General features: G+C 41.8%; 1 long non-coding RNA gene across 1 annotated transcript; it reads left to right on the top strand.

The window, feature by feature from the left end:
- Positions 1-15,604: 15,604 nt before the first annotated feature.
- LOC139193769 (uncharacterized) lies at positions 15,605-16,418 on the top strand. The gene is made up of 2 exons (XR_011578239.1): positions 15,605-15,805; positions 15,888-16,418. It is a non-coding gene; the product is annotated as an uncharacterized lncRNA (long non-coding RNA).
- Positions 16,419-17,130: the final 712 nt, after the last annotated feature.

The raw sequence follows: 17,130 nt of genomic DNA on the forward strand, positions 1-17,130 counted from the left end.
CGACGATATGTATAAACGACTAGATACCAAAGAAGGAGAGTTGGATATCTATAAACTATCTAGAGCAAGGGAAAAGAAGACAAGGGACCTAAACCAAGTGAGGTGCATCAAGGATGAGGATGGAAAGGTTCTTGCTACAGAGAACGCGGTTAAAGACAGATGGAGAGGTTATTTTCATAATCTTTTCAATGAAGGACATGAAATGAGTGCTTCTTTAGGGGAGTTGAGTAACTCAGAAGAGTGTAGAAATTACTCTTTTTATCGTCGAATCCGGAAGGAAGAAGTGGTTGTAGCTTTGAAGAAGATGAAGCATAAAAAAGCAATAGGCCCAGACGATATACCAATCGAAGTGTGGAAACTTTTGGGAGAGACAGGTATAACATGGCTCACTGACCTTTTCAATAGGATTTTGAAAACGAAGAAGATGCCAAATGAGTGGCGAACGAGCACTTTGGTGCCTATCTACAAGAATAAAGGCGACGTACAAAATTGCATGAACTATAGGGGTATTAAGCTAATGAGTCATACAATGAAGCTCTGGGAGAGAGTCATTGAGCATAGATTGAGGCAAGAGACACGGGTTTCAGACAACCAATTCGGGTTCATGCCAGGGCGCTCAACCATGGAGGCAATCTATCTCTTACGAAGATTGATGGAAAGATATAGAGATGGGAAAAAGGATTTACACATGGTCTTTATAGATTTGGAAAAAGCGTATGATAGGGTCCCAAGAGACATTCTTTGGAGGATTTTAGAGAAGAAAGGAGTACGAGTAGCATATATCCAAGCTATAAAGGATATGTATGAAGGAGCAAAGACTGCCGTAAGAACTCATGAAGGACAAACCGAAAGCTTTCCCATAACTGTAGGATTACATCAAGGCTCATCCTTAAGTCCTTACCTTTTTGCGTTGGTAATGGATGAGTTAACAGGACATATTCAAGATGATATTCCTTGGTGTATGCTTTTCGCAGACGATATAGTGTTGATAGATGAAACTCAGGAAGGGGTAAATGCAAAGCTTAACCTTTGGAGAGAAGTGTTGGAATCTAAAGGTCTTCGCCTAAGCCGATCAAAGACAGAATATATGGAGTGTAAGTTCAGTGCAAATAGAGGCCAAAACGAGTTAGGGGTGAGGATCGGAGATCAAGAAATACCAAAGAGCGACCGTTTTCGTTACCTAGGATCTATCTTGCAAAAGAATGGAGAATTAGATGGAGATCTCAACCATAGAATACAAGCTGGATGGATGAAGTGGAAGAGTGCATCCGGCGTGTTGTGTGACCGCCGTATGCCACTGAAGCTCAAGGGAAAATTTTATAGGACGGCAATAAGGCCGGCGATGTTGTATGGCACAGAATGTTGGGCGGTGAAACATCAACACGTACACAAAATGGGTGTAGCGGAGATGAGGATGCTTCGTTGGATGTGTGGGCACACGAGAAAGGATAAGATTAGGAATGAGGATATCCGGGGTAAAGTAGGAGTAGCCGAAATTGAAGGAAAGATGAGAGAAAATCGGTTACGGTGGTTTGGACATGTGCAAAGAAGGCCTACTGACGCTCCGATTAGAAGATGCGACTATGGTACAGAGGTTCAGGGCCGAAGGGGTAGAGGAAGACCTAGGAAAACTTTGGAAGAGACCCTAAGAAAAGACTTAGAGTACTTGGATCTAACGAAGGACATGACACAGGATCGAGCACAATGGCGTTCTAAGATTCATATAGCCGATCCCACTCAGTGACTTGGATTCTCCAAGTCTCCAACCGAGAAGTTTTCCTCACTCGGGAAATTAAGGGAACACTACCCCAAGCTTCAACATACAAGCTTTAACAAAAGAAAATTCAAAGAACTTAGCGAAGAAGGCTTTGGTGTATTTAACACAATACCTTGAAATGAAGGAAAGCTTATTTATTGATATCCCCGATAAGCTACAAATATGTACATATACATGAGTCAAAATAAACAAACAAGAGGGAGCCTTCACAAAGGTTGCTTAGGAGAAGTCTCAGCAGTCGGTAGAGCCCCAGAAAGAGAAGGCACCGGAGGGGGATCATTTGGAGCCTCAGTGCTGGACAAAACCCTAGAAGGAGGAGGCATCAGAGGTTGATCATTTGGAGCTTCATTACGCGGTACAGCCCCGGAAGACGAAGGCAATAAATGCCTTTGGAACAAACCCACAAATCTCTGATGATCAAGTAAAACCTGACCATCAGTTTCCTTCATCTGGTCAAGCTTCCTCTTCATGTTTGTAGCATAGTCATGTGCGAGCCGGTGCAACTGTTTATTCTCATGCTTGAGCCCTCTAATCTCCTGTTTGAGACTCATCACTTCAGCCGCCAATGATTCAACTTGGCGGGTTCGAGCAAATAGGCGTTGGGCCATATTAGACACAGAACCTGCACACTGAACACTGAGAGCCAGCGAATCCTTAACAGCTAACTCATCAGACCGTTTGGAAAGCAGTCTGTTATCTTTGGGAGTGAGAAGGTTCCTGGCCACCACCGCAGCGGTCATATCATTCTTCATCACGGAATCCCCAACGGTAAGAGGACCAGTAGGGGAGACGAAGGATGGGCGCCATATGTTGTCTGGAGAAGGCGGGGCTGCCTCTTCAACAAGGTTTAAGTCAAAACGACGGTCGGAGGGGCCAGACATTTTCAAAGGTGTTGAAGAGAGAAGAGGTCGGACAAATCAAGATCTTAGAAGTGCAAGAATGAAGCTTCTACTGGTGGAGATTTAAGTGTGTTTTGGAACTTAATTCCAGCCCCTATAAAAATCTGCACTCGACAGAGCTTCAGAAATCGAAGAGGCGCCTGCTCAGAAATCGAAGAGGCGTTTGCTTTCTCAAAAGCTGGGCTGCTTAGAGATCACGAGGGTTGATCTCAGAAATCGAAGAGGCGTTTGCTTTCTCAAAAGTTGGGCTGCTCAAAGACCACGAAGGCCGATCTCAGAAATCGAAGAGGCGCTCGCTTTCTCAAAAGCTGGGCTCCCCAGAGACCACGAGGGCCGATCTCAGAAATCGAAGAGGCACCTAATTTTCCAGTCTTGTCAGCACCTGTCACACGCACACTCAGCTTTGCGGAAATTATGGGCATTCTGTCGAAGACTTCTGGGGAAGTAGAAAACACTTGAACCTTACTGTTCAATCACCCACTTCCCACACGCAACAATAGCTCATGGGTACCGCAGATAACTTTGCCAAAGTTCTCTGCCAAAGTTTAGCACGTGAAGCTTGCAGCTCCCACTACATCGCTCTGACCAAGAAGGGTAAAAGAATAGCAAAGAAACAGCACTAACAAAGTTTAGACCCATAAATTTTGAAGGTCTAGCTACCATATTATTACCCACAAGGGTAAAGGAACAGTACCACTGCTGGATAATTGGAAAGTCCCTGTGTGTCAACCTCTGTGCTTCGTGGCAAGGTATACTAGCAAACATGCCCAACCTTTACTCACATTCGAGAAAACACTCCCAATAAGATTGCTTGCTCCAAAATCGAAGAGGCACCGTCCTCTGAATCTCGAGAGCCAGACTCCCAACATGACTACTTTATTAAAAATCGAAAAGAGGGTAAAGGAACAGTACCATTGCTGGATAATTGGAAAGTCCCTGTGTGTCAACCTCTGTGCTTCGTGGCAAGGTAGACTAGCAAACATGCCCAACCTTTACTCACATTCGAGAAAACACTCCTAACAAGATTGCTTGCTCCAAAATCGAAGAGGCACCGCCCTCCGAATCTCGAGAGCCAGACTCCCAACATGATTACTTTCTCAAAAATCGAAGAGACACTGCTTCCCGAATCTTCGAGAGCCAGACCCCCAGCATGATTGCTTTCTCAAAATCGATGAGACATCGTTCTCCGAATCAATCGAAGAGGCGCTCGCTTTCTCAAAAGCTGGGCTGCTCAGAGACCACGAGGGCCGATCTCAGAAATCGAAGAGGCCCCTACTTTTCTAGCCTTGTCAGCACCTGTCACACGCACACTCAGCTTTGCAGAAATTATGGGCATTCTGTCGAAGACTTCTGGTGAAGTAGAAAGCACATGAATCTTACTGTTCAATTACCCACTTCCCACACGCAACAATAGCTCATGGGTACCACAGATAACTTTGCCAAAGTTCTCTGCCAAAGTTGAGCACGTGAAGCTTGCAGCTCCCACTACATCGCTCTGACCAAGAAAGGTAAAAGAATAGCAAAGAAACAGCACTAACAAAGTTTAGACACATAAATTTTGAAGGTCTAGCTACCATATTATTACCCACAAGGGTAAAGGAACAGTACCACTGCTGGATAATTGGAAAGTCCCTGTGTGTCAACCTCTGTGCTTCGTGGCAAGGTAGACTAGCAAACATGCCCAACCTTTACTCACATTCGAGAAAACACTCCCAACAAGATTGCTTGCTCCAAAATCGAAGAGGCACCGTCCTCCGAATCTCGAGAGCCAGACTCCCAACATGACTACTTTCTCAAAATCGAAGAGAGGGTAAAGGAACAGTACCATTGCTGGATAATTGGAAAGTCCATGTGTGTCAACTTTTGTGCTTCGTGGCAAGGTAGACTAGCAAACATGCCCAACCTTTACTCACATTCGAGACAACACTCCCACCAAGATTGCTTGCTCCAAAATCGAAGAGGCACCGCCCTCCGAATCTCGAGAGCCAGACTCCCAACATGATTACTTCCTTAAAAATCGAAGAGACACTGCTCTCCGAATCTCGAGAGCCAGACCCCCAGCATGATTGCTTTCTCAAAAGTCGAAGAGGCATCGTTCTCCGAATCTCGAGAGCCAGATACCACAGACCACTTTTTCAAAGTGCTCTGACAGAGTTAAAACATGTGAAACTGACAGCTCCCACTACCGTGCTATGACCAAGCAGGGTAAAGGAATAGCATTACTACTTGTTGTTAGGGAGACTCCTATATATGTCGACCTCCATCCCCAACGGACAGGCAGACCTGCAAAAATGCTCAACCCTTCATCATATCTGAGAGGGCACTCCCAACGAAGCCTTTCGAAATATTCAGCTTTCTTTCCCCCAGATAATACCTCTGCAAACAAGCTATACTAGAGCAAGAATATCTCATATCATCAGGGTTAAAAGCAAGAGTATCCCATATCATGCTTTTTCCCTGTCTTTTCCTTTGGCCTTGTTTTTACCTGCAAGACAAGGAGAAAGAGAGCAATCAGTCAGCACTTGGAATCAAGCTTCCAGCCAGGAACTGACTACCTGGAACCCCTTACCTGATTACTTACCTGGCATTGCTCTCGAGTACTCATCTTCAACATCTTATGTTTCCAGGGAAGATTCCGCATCTGCTTGAGGAACAGATAGGGCAAGTGCGAAGGATACAAGGAAGCATGTGGAGACAAGCGTAACAGCACACGTGCCGATACTTCCATTACTCTGTCAAAAGCAAAAGTATCCCATATCAGCAGGGTGGAACGTACTCTAGATTTGATGGACTTGTTTTGACCCTCAAATTCTTCAGTCGGCCTTATACTCTGGAGGAAACCAGAAAACCCTCCAGCTCAGTTCAAGAATAAGCCTGTGGAAAGTTACTTCTTCAAAAGCAAAAGTATCTCATATCATCTCTTCTCATTTTTCTTCTCTTTATCCTTCATGCTGTTGCAAGATGGGGAGAAGGTGAACAATCAGTCGGAGCTCTGATTGCTTACCTTGTCTGTCACCTCTTTCAGCAGACCCCCTAGCTCGGCGACTTGGCGGACTCCTACTACATGGTTTGTATCGCGCTTGACCAAGCCTGAAACTACAAGTAAGCTTCAAGTGAAATTGATACATTACCTTGTGCATCTCCACCAGTTAAAGATACCACCCCTGGATGGAGGAAAAGTACTTCCAGAGAAGATGCCACATCTACCTATGAGACAGATAAGGCAAGTCAAGACGACACCACACTCCGATACTTAGAAGTTTCGTGATTACGAGATCATTCTCCCACAATATTTCCTAATGTCATTTGTACTAAATCATTCACTTGTACTCACTAAAGGAGAGCTTGAACCTATGTACTTGTGTAAACCCTTCACAATTAATGAGAACTCTTCTATTCCGTGGACGTAGCCAATCTGGGTGAACCACGTACATCTTGTGTTTGCTTTCCTATCTCTATCCATTTATATACTTATCCACACTAATGACCGGAGCAATCTAGCGAAGATCACAAAAAGCGACCTTTTTCGTTACCTAGGATCTATCTTGCAAGAGAACGGAGAATTAGATGGAGATCTCAACCATAGAATACGAGCTGGATGGATGAAGTGTAAGAGTGCATCCGGCGTGTTGTGTGACCGTCGTAGGCCACTGAAGCTCAAGGGAAAATTTTATAGGACGGCAATAAGGCCAGCGATGTTGTATGGCACAGAATGTTGGGCGGTGAAGCATCAACACGTACACAAAATGGGTGTAGCGGAGATGAGGATGCTTCGTGGGATGTGTGGGCACACGAGAAAGGATAAGATTGGGAATGAGGATATCCGAGGTAAAGTAGGAGTAGCCGAAATTGTAGGAAAGATGAGAGTAAATCGGCTCCGGTGACTTGGTCATGTGCAAAGAAGGCCGACTGACGCTCCGGTTCGAAGATGTGACTACGGGACAGAGGTTCAGGGCCGAAGGGGTAGAGGAAGACCTAGGAAAACTTTGGAAGAGACTCTAAGAAAAGACTTAGAGTACTTGGATCTAACGGAGGACATGACACAAAACCGAGCGCAATGGCGTTCTAGGATTCATATAGCCGACCCCACTTAGTGGGAAAAGGCTTTGTTGTTGTTGTTGTTGTTGTTGTTGTTGTTGTAGGCAAGCGAACACCGATGTACAGAGGTGATTACTCAAGTGCCAGAATATACCAGGCATTTTCTTATGCAACTTGAAACTATGCAGGTAAATGCAGAGTTCAATGCCTTTATACAGCATATTCTTAGCTTTTAATGCATTTTCAATATGATCTTTAATTTGTTTCAATTAGGCTCATGAAGTTTGATTACTCTTCATTTTCAATTGTACCAATTAGGCTCATAAAGTGGTTCAAAGAGTTCCAAGAGCTTGATTCACCCATTTTATACTTTTCATGTAAAACTTCTTTCATAAAGCTAAAACATCTTTCTTTGTAAATAAATTTAACCATACGTAACAATCTTGTATCCCTTCATTTGGTTTTTTGCTGCATTGTTTAGGTGGTCAATTGCGCGGAAAATGGTGGAGAGGGGTACAATTTATATAATTTGAGCAAAATAGTAGCATTTAAGCTTTGGTTAGTGAGGATTAGAGTCAATAAGGCGTCCTCTGTTTATATCTGAAATCTGAATTCTGAATTCATTGAATGATGAATGAGGTTGTAGTCAGAGAAATTGAGAAAGTCAAGAAAGGACGGAAGATGAAGCTACAAATATACGACAAACAATAATGATAGATAAATTCATCTAAGTTGGTTTATTAAACTTGGTCAAGCGGGCCTTTTGTCTTAATTGGGATTTAGTTTGGTACTTACATACTAATTTCTATTGTTTATAATAGTTAACCAACTAAAAGTGCTTTCTTTTGATTATTTTCCAGTATGTTTTAGCCAGTTGACAATCCTAGAAGATTTACTTAGGCACGCATCAAATTGTGATTATTATATATGTACCTAAGATATAATGCTAGATATATTTTTATAGTCGTCTCATATTGTATAAAAATAAATTAAAGTACTTTATCTCACGCTGCATGAAAACATCAAATTGTGATTATTATATATGTACCTAAGATATAATGCTAGATATATTTTTATAGTTGTCTCATATTGTATAAAAAAAAATTAAAGTACTTTCTCTCACGCTGCATGAAAACTATCCATTTCATCATGCCCTTTTTAGTTAAGCTACTATGTTTTTGTAATTGTTTTGACCGAGGGGAGGAACAGAGGCTAAAGTACCTCCAATTTGTTCAAGAGGAAGCTCATGCCCTAGTTTGCTTCACAAACATGTACAGTTAGCTTCCATATAGTATGTTGTATGTTTGGGGATATCTCTGCATCTTAATCAAGTAGCAAGTATAATTCCTAGCTTGTATGTTTGGGGATATCTCTGCATCTTAATCAAGTAGCAAGTAAAATTACAAACAATTTGTACCAACATATGCCTAACCTTGTGAAAAAGCTGGAGGAAACCGAAAAGTTTCGGTTTCCAAGTGATTCGAACAAAATGAGGCGTTTGATAGTTGGTATCAGTGCCCACATGTATCAGTGCCTTTTTAACCAATGTGTCTTTCGAAATGGCAGTTATATTCTTGTTTGAATTCAAACAAGAACCGGTCAAACCCATGTCCACTTTCATAACAAGATAAAATTAAAAAGAACTATTGCAGACTGCTAATATATAGCCTAATTCAAGACTAACCCATTTTTTCTATTTTAATTTTCGTTCACATGAATATTTAATATTTAAATATTAATAATACTAATATTTAAATTATTAAATTTCTAACAATCCCCACATGAATGAAAATTAATAAAATTTAATGCAAATGAAGATGCAAACACTTAGAGAGAGTTTAATTGGACAAATACCGTATGGGGAGAGATAGCTTTTGGCTATGAACCTTCCTTAGTGAAAGATTATCGGATTTATTAGCTAATCAGTGAACGCGATGTCTTGAACTGCTCAGCTGTTGATGTAAACCAAGACAATAATATTCACACGGTATTCCTCCGAACACATATGATTCTACGGTTGTATTCATTTTGGCCTTGAACAATTCTCGGTAATCCTGAGTGCTTTAGAGAATTCAGCCTTATAATTCTCATAGAAACAGCCACTTTTCACACTCATGTAGGTTATATCCCATTAAGAGTATCCTGCACAATACCCCACTTGTTATTTCTAAGTATAGGAATCATTAAAAGCAAAGCTAATCCTAAACACGCTGGAGATAGCACTGTTTCATCATAGGACATGGGTAGGAGATTATCTCCGCAATGCTCCCACTGAATCATCCACAATTCGGTTGTCCCTTTGAACCTAGATCTTGGGATCTCCAGTCAGCTAGGTTGGGTTGTCATTATAGCGATTCTTAAGATATAGGCTTTAAACCCATTCCCCTCGATGATTTATGTTAGAGATCTCTTTTGACAGCCTCTCTTCCTCGGTTATGTGTACTTCATTACTCTTCTTTTTGGAAATGTCTTGGCCTTTGCGGTTTCGACATTCGCTAGCACGATGTCCTATCTTGTTGCAAACAAAACACTTGCCTTTGAACTTCTTAGAATTCCCTTGGCTTGAACTTTCACCAGAGTGCTTCCTCTTTTTGTTATTCTTTGACCCACCCTCCACAATGTGTGCCTTGGCTTGCATAAGTTGACTGTTAGACTTCTTTTCAGAGCAACGATTATCCTCCTCAATCCTTAATCTTATGATTAAATCATCAAGTCTCATATCTTTGCGCTTATGCTTGAGATAGTTTTTGAAATCTTTCCAAGCAGTAGGTAATTTTTCAATTACTGCAGCTACTTGAAAGGTCTCACTTAGTGACATCCCTTCAGCATGTATTTCATGAAGAATAAGTTGTAGCTCTTGGACTTGATTAATAACCTTCTTGGAGTCTGTCATCTTGTAGTCAAGAAATTAACCGACCACGAATTTCTTCATGCCAACATCTTCAGTCTTATATTTCTTGTCAAGAGAGTTCCATAAGGCTTTTGCATTTTTAATTGGACTAAACACATTGTATAGTGCATTATCTAGCTAATGCATTGAGGATATAATTCTTGCAAAGAAAATCAGAATGGTTCCATGCATCTATTGCAACCACTTCTTCTGCGGTAGTTCCAGACACGGGTGCATCTTCAGTCAGAAACTTTGCCAAGTTTAGAGTGGTGAGGTAAAATAACATTTTCTGTTGCCACATCTTGAAGTCTGTCCCATTGAACTTCTCAAGCTTCTCACCATGATTTGTGGAAGTTGGGATCACCACGGGCACAACACTCGCAACTAACGTGCTGCCCAATTTACTAGAAGAATTACTAGTATCATCCATTTTCCCTTAAGAGAGAAAGATCACACAATTCAATATATTGTAATTAAATTGAAAAGCAACAAAGTATTATGAAACAAATAAATTCTAGTTTCCTTACACCTTAACCCACAAGATTATTTAAAACATGTCGTAACAGTTTAAAACATACACATACAAATCATATATGAAAACATACCAAACCAATTTCTTGTACTAGAATAATTATCAGTCCAAACTTGAAACACGTATACAAGTAAACCAATAAACATGTAATGGTTATTTTGTTCAATTAACTATAATTATTCCATCTACACTGGGCATAAGACAACCGAGCAAAATAATGATGAAAAGTTTCAAGTTGACAGAAACATACACGATAGAATATTGTTATCAAGCATATATAGCAATCAAACCACAATCTTGTCTTAAGTTGTTGGAAAAAGTTATGGAAAAACTGCTATATATTTTATTAATGTGTCTTTTGAATTCAAACAAGACCTATTTGTCGGAAAAAATTATGGAAAAACTGCTACCATAACTTTTTCCAACAAGATATATACAGGCCCTTTATTTAAAGAGATACTAATTATATTTTAAATGGGGATAAGTTATGGAGCTTATTTCTCATTGAACTTTATCGACACGAACCATTTATTTTTCAAATTGCATTTCATAGATTATCTTTACAAATTGTTAGCGAAATCGAAAATGTTTAAAACATCTAATTAAGTTCAAAGAAATTGACAAACACTATATTATAAGAAAATTTGAAATTTCATCATGATAATCAAATGGGTAAATGGTTTCAGATTGAATTGATTTTTTTATAAGGATGATTTATAAATGAAGACTAAAAAATAAACGGTTTGGATGGTTGAAGTTCGATGTAAAGTGAGTCCCACAACTAGTCCCTATTTAAAAAAAAACAAAGATCCCATTCAAAGCTGTGATAAATATATTCAAATAATTTGGAGTGCAGTATTTTGATATTCAGCAAAGTCGTATACATATAAACTAGTTCAAAATTCAACCAAAAAAAGAAGGGTCAATCTCAGTTTACTACTCTAAAGGTTTTTGATTTTCAACATTTGGTACATAAAGTTTTTTTCATCCCAGAGTGGTACCTAAAGTCATAATTTTGGGACACTTTCATACATCCGTCAAGCTTGCTGTTAAATCAACTGTTAACTGGTGACATGACTGTAAACACGGGAATTCCTGAAACGAAAGAGACAAGAACACGTGTACAAAATAATATTTGTATTAATGATTTAGGGGTTACAATCTCTTCTACAAATTTATCCTCTGATTCTATCTTTGAAACGTGTAGATGTAGTGTTGTTGATCCAAGGGCCGTCGAGGCTTGATCTTGGACGAACAGTTGATGAATGATGAACACCTTCTTCAAGGGCCGTCGGGGCTTGATCTTGAATTGGTGGAAGTTCTTCAAGGGGCGTTGGGGCTTGATCTTGAAGGAGGATTTCACGAAGAACAAAGAGGGCTTTCTTGATCCTTCGGGATTTGCTTGAGAGCTTCAAAGTTTCGAGGCTTCAAGGCTTTGGTGTGGTGCGACTTCTCTTCCAATTTGGGAGTAGAGAAAGTGTATGTAAAAATCCTCCCTTGATTCTTTGATGGAGGAGCCTATTTATAGGCTTTGGGAATGAACCACCACCATCCATTTGTTTTGGTGGATGTTGTAGGTGAATTGGTGGATTGTTGTAGGTGAATTTGGGTGGAGGTTGTAGGTGAATTTGGATGGATTGTTGTAGGTGAATTTGGGTGTATGTTGTAGGTGAATTTGGGTAGGTGAATTTGGATGGATTGTTGTAGGTGAATTTGGGTGTATGTTGTAGGTGAATTTGGGTAGGTGAATTTGGGTGGAGGTTGTAGGTGAATTTGGATGGATTGTTGTAGGTGAATTTGGGTGTATGTTGTAGGTGAATTTGGGTAGGATTGTTGTAGGTGAATTTGGGTGTATGTTGTAGGTGAATTTGGGTGAAGGTTGTAGGTGAATTTGGATGGATTGTTGTAGGTGAATTTGGGTGTATGTTGTAGGTGAATTTGGGTGAAGGTTGTAGTTTTAATGCAATGGTCAACATTTATTTCACTAAAATTTCAATGTTTACAAATGTAATTTTAATGTGATGGCTAACATTTATTTCAACGAAATTTCAATGTCTACAAATGCCCCCACTTCAAGGCGCGTAGTATACATGTGCTTGCCACGTGTAGAAGATGCGTTTTGAAGTCCCTTAATGTAGATGTCGATCCAAGGGCCGTTGAGGCTTGATCTTGAACTGGTCTGGGAGTTTCTTCAAGTGCCGTTAAGGCTTGTTCTTGAATTTTGTTTGAAATTTCTTCAAAGGCCGTTGAGGCTTGATCTTGGATGAAATTGGACCACAAGGAGCCTCACGTAGTAGACGATCCTTGGCTTTGATAATGGATGAATCGGCACGTATTTTGTTGTGCTTGTTGACTTTCCACAGCTTTGATCTTGAACTAGGCTGGAGGAGTTTTCTGGTTTCCTCCAACGGACTTTCCACAGACTTAATCTTGAACTGGATTTGACTCAAGGGTGGTGGACACTTGATCTTGAGTCAGGGTCGTTGAGGCTTGATTTCGAACTTAAACATGACCACGAGCAGTTTCAGGACATGCATGCTTTGAAAGATCAAGGAAGTTCGCAGCATTTTCATATGAACCCTGAGCAGTTTGGTCAACAGTATGATCTTCAAGATTGATGGGCTCTTCTTCTAGTTGGTGACTTGATCTTTAAGGATTATCGAGGCTTTGCTCTTCGGTGACGGTGCCAGCGAAGGGTTGTTAAAGCTTCTCGAGCCTTTTGGTTAGAGCAACGCTGTCCAGCTTGGATCTTTACTTGAACTCATCCGTCTGGATTGTGTGGTTATGCAGGGAAGGGCTTCATGCTTCATGATTTATTCCAGCTCGTTGTATTGCATTCTTCTCTGCTTGTTTCTTTTGCATAGCTGAAGCGGTGTGCAACCTTTTGCCTTTAAATGGTTCTTCGGAGCATAATCTCTCAGCGACTCACCCATGCTTGGCAGCTTCAGTGCAAAGCGCCGATGTTAACAGATCCACACTCCTGAAGCATTTGCTGAGGGGATTCGAGACATATCAGCAGTTGAAGATGAGCACTCGAGAGCAACGCTAGGTAAGTAACCAGGCAAAGGTTCCGGGCAATCAGTTCCTGGTCGGACATTTAATTTCAGGTTCCGACTGATTGCATCCTTTCTCCTTGTTCAGCAGGCAAGAGCAAGGGCAAAGGAGAAGATGGGGGAAGAGCATGATATGAGATACCTTTGCTTTCGACCCCAGTGATATGAGATACTTTTGCTTTTGAAGAAGTAGCGGACGATCAGCACATGCATTCGTCGTGCTTGTCTCCATATGCTTCGATGCATCATCTTCATCTGCATCATCTTCACCTGCATCATCAGGAGCTTGAGTGGAGGTTCCGACATATTGCTTTCTTTATCCTTGTCTTCGCAGTGAAGAGGGAGGACAAAGAAAAGGATAGGGAGAAAACATGCTATGAGATACTCTTGCTCTCAACCCCAATGATATGAGATACCTTTACTCTGGTGTGGCTTGGTTGAAGAGGCGTTTCTAGGGAGGAAGAAAACTGAGTTTTGGTTGCAGATGCCCTCGGCGAGGAAGAAAGGTCAGGCTGGATGTGTTTTCAGGGAGGAAGAAACTGAGTTTTGGTTGCAGATGTCTTCGGCAAGGAAGAAAGGGGTTAGGCTGGATGCGTGTCTTGCTATGGGATGGAGGTCGAATTATATGGTGAGCTCTCAACATCAAGTGGCAGGGCGAGCGTGGCCTTGTCACCCACGCTTGTCGGCAGAAGTGTGGTAGTTGGCATAATGGACCTCACGCGTTTTCAACTTTGTCAGTGATATCTGACAAAGTTGCACGTGATAGCCGAAAGCTGAGATTGTGTCTGAAAAGTGTCGACGGACTTTACGCAGGAAAATCCGGGTTTTGAAATTCGGAGAGTGGTGTCTCTTCGATTTACGAACGAATGGTTGTGCTGCCTCTCATTTTTAAGAGGTGTCAATTGTATTCAACACGCAAAATTTGAAGATTGCCTGCCCGTGAAAAATTATCTCTGCTACTCTTTGCTTCATCCAACCTTTTTCTTTTAGTATTTTTTGAAAATGGCTTCCCCTTTTAACATTTGCTTAGATTTGAGTCTTAGCAGTGACACAGGTGCACCGCGTCAGGGTAATGTATGGCGCCCGTCTTTTTTTTCTTCTAATGGCCCTCTTACAGTTGAGGACTCTGTGATGAGGGATGCAACCACGGCTACGGTTGTAGCTAGAAACCTCATCACTCCTAAAGATAATAGGATACTTTCACGACGGTCCGATGAGTTAGCTGTTCAAGAGTCCCAGGCTCTCAGTGTCCAGTGTGCGAACTCTGTTTCCAACATGGGCCAACGCTTACTTGCTCGAACTCGCCAGGTTGAATCATTGACAGCCGAGGTGGAGGCTCTTAGTCAAGAGATTAGGCAGCTCAAGCGTGAGAATAGAGAGTTGCATGTGCTTGCAAATAGTTATTCGACGAGCATGAAGAGGAAGCTTGATCAGCTGACGGACTCCGAAGGTCGAATTCAAAGTGACCATCGGAAGTTTGTGGATGTATTCCGGAGGCACTTTTTGCCTTCGTCATCTGGAATTCAACCAAGTATTGAGGCTCCGAATAAGCTATCTTCAGTGCCTCCCTCCTTTAGGGTTCCACCGAGTACCAAGGCTCCAAGTACTGAGGCTTCACACAAGTGACATTCGTGAAGGCTTTTTTTTTTTTTTTTTTTTTTTTTTTTTTTTTTTCGTGTAATTTCTCGGAGATATTAATGGACATGCCTTATTTTATTCAGTATGTTGTGTTGAAACGCAAACAAAACGCATATCTGACTAAGATGCATTACTTCCCTATGCACCCACTTCCTTTTAGATGGTGACTAGTGCACCCATTTCTTTTTAGATGGTGACTGGAAGCATCATTTTGTCATCACCACCCATTTCCTTTTCCATTATTGACTTGTGAATAGTAATACACACTCGTGAGTGGCTTGACGATAGCACAGTTGGTTTTTTTTTTTTTTTTTTTGCCTTCCTCACTGCATTGCGTTCTTCTCGCATGCGGACCATCTTTTCACTTGCACAATCACCTTATCACAATCTTCATTGGATGCGGATTGCTTTTTTACACAGTCACTGTATCGCATGCGGATCACTGTTTGCACAGTCACTGCACTACATGCAAACCGGTTTTATTTGCAGCCTGTTGAGACCAATATATATATACACACGCATTCATACACACATGCATACATACATAGGGCATTGCGTAGTCTTTACATAGACACTGTACCAGCTTACTGCCCTGAATCTTAAATGCACTCTCCTGTTTCTTTGCTGCGACGTGCTCTTCTCGTCTGCCGTGTGGTGAGCTCGGTGTTGGACAAAAAGTGGTGCAGCTTCTTCAACCCCATCACCCTGCAGTCGGTCACGTCTATGTTCATCGTGTTCATCCGAAGTCTTCACTGCGGCAGAGGAAAAGTCACCATCATCAAAATTAGGGCAGCAACAACAAACTTCATTATCCTGCAAGCTTCAGGGAGAGTTGCATGAGAGTATGAGGACGGAAGGATGAAGGACTGCAGCATGGTTGCTACAACCGCTCGGGCTTCCGTTTATCGTCCTCGACGGCGCTGCAAATGTTTCCACCAATGGAGAAGAGGAAGGAGGGCGCTGCCTTCACTCTGTGAGGTATGTTTTATTGCTGAGGACGGTTTGCCGCATATATAAATATATATATATTTTTTTTATTTTTTATATAGTGCTCTGTCAGGCTGAGGTTGCTAAACCGGCGAAGAACCTAGGAAGGCATCAAAAGTCTGCTCTGCTTGACTCGGTCAGAGAAAGTGAATGCGAGTGCAGGTTCGAATGACAAGGCCGAGTTGCTTTCCCCGTCTTCAACCGCTGCAGCTTCATTCTTGTTGCTACAGGTTCGTCTTTGTTGTAGCTTGGAGAGAGAGACGTCGCTGCAAAGGAGAGAGAGAGAAACACCACATCTGGATTCAGATTTTGTGCATCTGCAGGTCTTCCTTTCGTTTGTGGGTGACTGTGCAACTTTTATGAGAGGAAGAAGGAGAGTCAACGGAAAAGAAGGTGTTTGCGGACGAGGTCGCGTGGCTGACTTGGAGGTCCACTTGCTTCGGGTGTGCGCACCATGTGTTGCAGGTGGGGTTTTGCTGTGTAATGCCTTTTGGTCACAGTTTTCCCTTGGTGGTGACGTTGGCGTAGTGCTCACCTTTGTAATATGGCTTTGTAACCAAATCATTTCTTTAAAGAAATAAAATATTCATATCTTGAATTGCTATTTATTCTTCAAAGTGTTTGTGTTTTTGTTGGTGATGTGACTGTACTTGAAGTTTTGAAGTTTCAAGTTGCCTACGTACCCCCGGTTGATGAGGGATCAAGTCATAACGTAGTTCAAATGAACGATGATTTTTTTTATAGTGATTTTGATGATGATTTTGCCGTACACAGTTTATGCTCTTGCGGGCCAGGTGCCTTGTGCCGTGTGCAGTTTAGGCTCATGCAGGCTAGGAGTCTGGTCGTCGCCTTTTAGGGGTAGTAACGCTTCAAGAATCTACCATTGATGGGACCGATCTTCAAGCCGTCCTCTGCCATGATTAAGTAGGCGCCGCTTATGTAGACCTCTTGTATTACGTACGGTCCATCCCACTTTGATGTGAACTTGCTTTTTGTCTTGTGAGTTGTGATGATAGGCCTTCGTAATGCAAGGACGAGATCTCCAGTTTGGAAAGACCTTGGGCGGACCTTCTTGTTGAATGCTTTGGATAGCCGTGCTTGGTAGCATTCCAGGTGTTGTTGAGCTTCGAGCCTTCTTTCGTCAAGTGATTCCAACTCTTGAAGGCGCAACTTTGCATTCTCTTCATCAGTCAAACCTTCTTGTATAGCCATCCTAAGTGAGGGGATTTGACTTTCTAGCGGTAAAACAGCTTCCACGCCATATACGAGAGAATAAGGGGTAGCTTGGGTAGGAGTCTTATGCGTCGTCCTATATG

Source organism: Malus domestica, chromosome 17 (assembly GCF_042453785.1).
Source record: "Malus domestica chromosome 17, GDT2T_hap1".
Lineage (NCBI taxonomy): Eukaryota > Viridiplantae > Streptophyta > Magnoliopsida > Rosales > Rosaceae > Malus > Malus domestica.